Raw genomic sequence first — 6158 nt, 5'->3', positions numbered from 1 at the left:
GGTGTTGTTAAAAGTCACGAACATAGACAACGGTTTTAAACCGTTGTCGTTTCTTCCAAAGACAACGGTTTTTGACCCGTTGTCAATTCAATGTTGTTGAAACTGATGTTGTTAAAAGTGATGCACATAGACAACGGTTTTTAACTGTTGTCTTTTCTTTAAAAGACAACCGTTATAAACTATTGTCTATTGTGTGTTGTTGAAATCGTTGTTGTTAAAAGTCACACACATAAACTGTTGTCTTTTGTAGAAAAAACAACAGTTTGAAACTGTTGTCTTTTTAAAAGACAACAGTTTCAAACTATTGTCTATTGTAAAATAGACAACTTTTAACCGTTGTCTCAGCTCGTTTTTAACCTGCTTAAAATTTAATCATATAAAAAAATAGAAGCATTTATTCATTCACCATGACCAAGTATAGTTACATTGCACAAGCTAAGCAAGGTTCATAATAACAAGTCAAAATACTGAGCATGACCAATTCTAATCAAATCATCATCCAAGTCATAATACTACCAAAAAAAAGAAAAAACAATTCCAATCCACGAACCAAGTCTAAATGATCACAACGTCAAATCATACCTACTCTATATAACTTGATAGAATATCGGCCCATTCTGAACGCACCAGATCAATAACCGCTTTGTCATAATCAACTTGTTGGAACTACATGTAAATAGTGAGTAAATAAATTAGTATAGATATAATAAATTTGCAAAATAATTATATGATTTTTGACAAGACCATGACAACAACAAAAAGATTAACAGATACTTAAAAAACATGCAAAATATTATTATAAGAAACAACAAACAATAATCATTGAGAGCGCCACAGGTCCTAAATAAGGGTTCTTCTGAAAATATGTTTACGGTCTTTATCTCCTCATATTTAACTATTGGATATGTTTACAAGATATGCCAATTGGGGAATATCTTTATCTACTTTCTTCCATTATCCTTGAATAAAAAACAGGCTACTTGTTTGCCCGTTGCCTTCTATTCTCATCTCTAAGAAAAAGGCTATAGGAACAAAATCCAATTGATAAATGTCTACCCTTTATCCAGTTTCTATAGAAAATTTTAAGGAAAGGGCTACTAAGCACAGAATTGGTTACTTTTTTCTTGTACGAGAAAGCAAATCCCACAAAAGATGAATAAATGAAGGCTTAAAGTCAAGTGTAAGGCCATAGTTTTACCCCCAAGGTTAGTAAAGCACTAAAAAACTGTTTCCCATGCACTAAAAGCAGTGTCAAAGAATAAAATTTTTTGGAATTCAAAATAGAAATTTGAAGGGTGCAGATATTGTAGAACAAATAATAAGGTAATTATATAAGTAATTTTTTATAACTAATGGTGGCAAGTATTGGAAACAAACCTCCTTAATTTGCTTTAGAATGGACTCAACCTTGTCACTCACAGATGCCCGAGCTCCAGTAACTCCAACCGAGCTCACCTATAATTTGAAACAATAAACAATAAGCTTTTCTTGCAAAAAAACTTACATACATGTATCATCAAAAGTAATCATTTTCCCGTGACACTATCAAAGTAGAATAAACCAGTTTATCATAAGTATTAATGACTTAGAGCTCTATTTGAAATTAAGCAATGTTTAGATTGTTGAAATAAATATAAAAATATTTAAAATTCTGCTATAGAAGACCAAAATGACACCATAGGTAGTGCATAAAGGAGGTTAGAAAATACTCATACCTTTGCAAGGATGAGAGTTGTTAAACTTTCTTAAACTCGTCAACGATCAGATGCTTAAACTACATTTCTCAACATTTTCACCCTGCAACTTTTTCACTAGTAAGGTATGCCATTGGAAATATGGTTCAATAACGAAAGAAGTGCATCTTAGATAACTACAATTCAACTAAAGACAAAAATCACATGGAAATGCCCACCAAGACCTCGAAACCTAGAAGGTAAAATGATTAAGCAACATAACGAATTTCTGTACACTATAAGATTAAGATACAAATGTCATTGAGTAAGTATGAGGAGGTGAATTCATAAGCAATTTACCTTGCTCAATGAACACAGAGAGGCCAAAATCAGTTGCCTTCAAGGCAGCATTTTCAGCTTTATTAGACAGCAAGGTGAAGATGCTTGAGCTCTAATAGTCGAAAGGAGGAGGATTGGTCCTGCAAGGAAGCTCAATTCAAGTCACTAGATTTATCAACTGCAATTTGACTGACTAAAAACAAGAAAGGAACAATTAAATATTACCAATAACTCTTTTAGGGTTGACTCCATGTCTTGCATATCCTTCTGTTTATCTCTAACCTTATCACCAGCCCCATGCTTATTATTACCAATGTTCACAACTGGGAAAAAAGCCCCTTTTGAAACATCTTTCTCTGCTTTCAGAATTGCCACTCTACCAAATCTGCAATTGTTTTCTATAAATCCCCTAAACAAAAGTCACCAAAAGTAAACACAACCTACAAAGTACTTTTTCATGACAAATTAGGTGACCCTCACTTTAATAAAGACTGCAGCATAAATCACTAAATGGAAGCATTTCAGAGATAATGCCAAAAAAAAAAAAAAAAAAAAAAAAAAAAAAAAAAAAAAAAACAAGAAAAAGAAAAAAAAAGTGACAGAAAGGATCCACTGATAATTGAACAATTTGAAATCCATTCCTTCCAATAATTTTAACAAGCAGAAAAAGGATGATTAGCCAAAGTCAGGTTGGGAGGGAGTATGCAGTGTTTTCATGTACTAAAAACACTCAACAGAAAATGAAAATAAGAAATACTCAAAAACAGATCAGGCCAAGCCATCTAATAAAGGAAACACTTAAATGGTACACAGAAGGTAAACCAAGATAAAGGAGGGAAGCAAATATGTGCATAAAGATATCAATGCTTTCCAGATCATCCTGTGAACAATTATACCTTGCTCATTTTTTCCAAGGCCGTTTCCTTTCCACCCCATTTTCTGAAGAAGCCTGAATCCGACATTGGATGATGTTAACTGTTTGTCTAATGATGATTGCTCAACATTTTCTAGATCGACATTTTCTGTTGGTCTGTGACTAATTGGTAGGCGAAAGTCCTCTGTGAGATCCTCAAGGATAGAAGCCTCATCTGCCTATGAGAAGACAAGTAGAGTTTGATGTCATGAAAACAAGGCAATATTTGAGGAAATTGCCAAAGAGTAATGCAATGTAAAGTCAAAACTAGAACAGATCTCTGTATAGGCTACGTAAACAGACACAGGTCACTGCAAAGGTTTAATATATGAGGTTGCCTAACCATAATATATCTATTGAGTTCAAGCATGACACATTTTAGAGTGCAGACAGTTTCACCAGCACCAAAAAACATACAGACAATAATTTTATACTCCGTATTTATCTAATATTTTGTTAAGTACAGAAAAACAAACAGAAATACAGTGTTATCTCTCAAAATAAAATGCCAAATAAATAAAAAAACAAGTTTGACAAACCAAGAGAAGTGTGTACACATACCTCATTGATATGAGTTGTAAGCCTAACACGATGACCAAACTCCTGTTAACAAACATCAGGGGAGGTAAATAAAAATGAATCGGGGAGAAATAGAGCTGCTACCTAAAAGTTGATTTTCTTTTAAAGAATTTTTTCATAAATAAACAAAAAATATATATAATCTAATTATCTAAACAAGTAGACATAGAGAATTTTGTAGTCTATTTCAAGTAAACTGTAAACACAGAGCAAATCAATATGAATTAGAGCAAATCATAGGCAAACATTAACTGTTAACTACAAAGAGTATAATCAAACTAGCATTCTAGCAAAGTAATGCAACACTGCCAACACAACCCCAATTCCCAATTCCTAAGCAAACTAAGTAATCCCTCAGACCACTCAGAACGTCACTGGCTCACTGGCAACACAGCCCCAATTCCCAATTCCTAAGCAAACTATGCAAAATCATCTCAAATTCATTTTCATATATTATCTATTGGAAGCAATAAATTATAAAATGCAACTTCAAATAATCAAATGCAACCCAATCCAAAGTGCTGATGAACTAAATCTTAGATTTTTAGGTTTCTCTCTTTTATCCAAAATTCCAGTCTTCTAGATGAATAAGAAATTAAGAACCAATTAGGCAATCAATTAGGTTTAAAGAGACAGAGCAGCTAAGCAGATATCAATCAATCGGTCAATGGAATTCAAAACAAAGGATAAAAATCAACTATTTGCGGCAGTGGACCATACCATGAGCGCCTGAGCGGGTGAGCCTCGGCAGTCGGCAGAGGGTGCTCGCCGTAGTCTGCGCCCTTTACGGTGTTGGCGATTGGTAGCAGCCAGGCCCAGCAGCAATTCTTCCCTTGGCGATTGGCTTCTGCGGTCCGCCGGTATGCGCAGTGCGGTAATGGTAGTCGCGAAAAGGGCAAGAGGCGAAATGGGGGCAGCTCCCTCCGTCCATGAAGAGAAGAGAGAGTAAAGTAGTAAAGCTGTAAAAATCGGATGTACAAGAGGCGCCAAACAAAAAAAGTTTTGGTGGGAATTTAATTTTAGTAAAATTTTTTTTAGATATCAATAGTGGGATTTTAGTAAAATATTTTTTAGATATTAATAGTGAGAGTAAATGTATTATTCATACCAATAATGAGAGTATAATTTTAAAATAAATATAAAAATAAAATTTCATCACTAAATCATAAACATTTAGCTAGAGTAACTCTCACAAAAAATATGGAAATGATTCATTTAGTGAGAGGTTTTTCTGTCTATCACTAATTTTTTGTCACTAAAAGTTGTTTTTCTTGTAGTGCATGTCTATTGTCGGGTATATAGGTATAGAACGGGGTAAGAATATATTAACTTTATTATCGGGGACGCTAGACCCAAAATAGTACCGGGTATATAGGTACAGAACGCAAGGTAAAAAAAATAGTAGTTTTATTGCTCGGGATGTACCGCGTATATAGGTACAGAACGGGAAGTAAGAAAACAGTAGCTTTATTACCCGGGGTGCAAGGTCCAAAATAGTTCATAATTTATATACTACAGACTCAGAATTTATATAGGTATAGATTCATAATTTCTATACTATAGATTCATAATTTCTATACAGTAGATTCATAAAATCTTTACTGTAGATTCATAATTTCTAAACCGTAGATTCATAATTTAAATACAGTAGATTCATAGTTTCTATACAGTAGATTCATAATTTCTACACGTATGCAGATTCATAATATCTAAATTGTAGATTCATAATTTCTGTATTGTTGATTCATCATTTCTAAATTGTATAGTTATCAAATTATGAACATATAGTATGTGTGAATACATAGGAATCGAACCCCAAGTGACTAGGTTGAGGCCGGGTAGAGACTAGAGACCACTAGACTAGGGTGCCTGTAGGCCGGGTATATTCATGGTTTTATAGGGACCGGGTCCACCATAAACCGGGCGATATAGATATATAACAGGGTAAGAAAATATTAGCTTTATTACCTGGGTCGCTAGACCCAAAATAGTACTGGGTATATAGGTACAAAACGCGAGATTCATAGATTTTTATACTGTAGATTCATAAATTCTATACTGTAGATTTATAAAATCTTTGGTGAATAATTTTATATTTAAATATGAACGAAAATAGAACTATTAAATTAACTTTTGAATTGTATTATTTCTTTGTTAAATTTTTATGCACGGACAAAAAAATTTAATTACATTTTATTTTTTGTTCTAGATCTTCTAAACATCTATTTTCATCTCGTAACAAAAACAATGAAGGTCCAAATTATAGGTAAAAGATAAGGTGTAACACTTTAATAAACAAGAATTGGTGTGGCTTGGTGGGTTTAGCTTTATTTATTATGTTAGAGGTCATGTGTTCTATCCTTCTTGGTGGCATCTTTAACTTATATTTTATACAATCATTGTCTTGGTTCTCATAGACAACACAGAACCAAACTCGTTATATCTTAGATGTTGTGCTTAAATACATAAGTGTTAGTGTGGCTTGGTAGGTTTAGCTTAGTTTGTGATATTAGAAATCCTGAGTTCCATTCTTCTTAGAGGCATTTTTAACCTATTTTATAAAATCGTTGTCTTGGTTTTCACAGACAACACAGAAACAATCCAGTTATATACAAGATGTTGCACTTTAATACATAAAAGTTTGTGTTGCTTAA

The 6158-nt window shown here is 33.2% G+C and overlaps 1 long non-coding RNA gene across 1 annotated transcript; it reads right to left on the bottom strand.

Annotated features, from left to right (window-relative positions):
- Window positions 1-408: 408 nt before the first annotated feature.
- Window positions 409-4448, bottom strand: LOC109179522. The gene is made up of 7 exons (XR_002053912.1): window positions 4225-4448; window positions 2909-3104; window positions 2238-2397; window positions 2034-2152; window positions 1716-1797; window positions 1378-1455; window positions 409-666 (listed from the first exon to the last, which is right to left on the bottom strand). It is a non-coding gene; the product is annotated as an uncharacterized LOC109179522 (long non-coding RNA).
- Between the last annotated feature and the right edge of the window lie 1710 nt (window positions 4449-6158).

This window comes from Ipomoea nil, unplaced genomic scaffold, assembly GCF_001879475.1.
Source record: "Ipomoea nil cultivar Tokyo-kokei standard unplaced genomic scaffold, Asagao_1.1 scaffold0926, whole genome shotgun sequence".
In the NCBI taxonomy this organism is placed as follows: domain Eukaryota; kingdom Viridiplantae; phylum Streptophyta; class Magnoliopsida; order Solanales; family Convolvulaceae; genus Ipomoea; species Ipomoea nil.
Note: the sequence above shows the minus strand (reverse complement) of the source record. Positions and strands in the feature narration are given on the sequence as shown.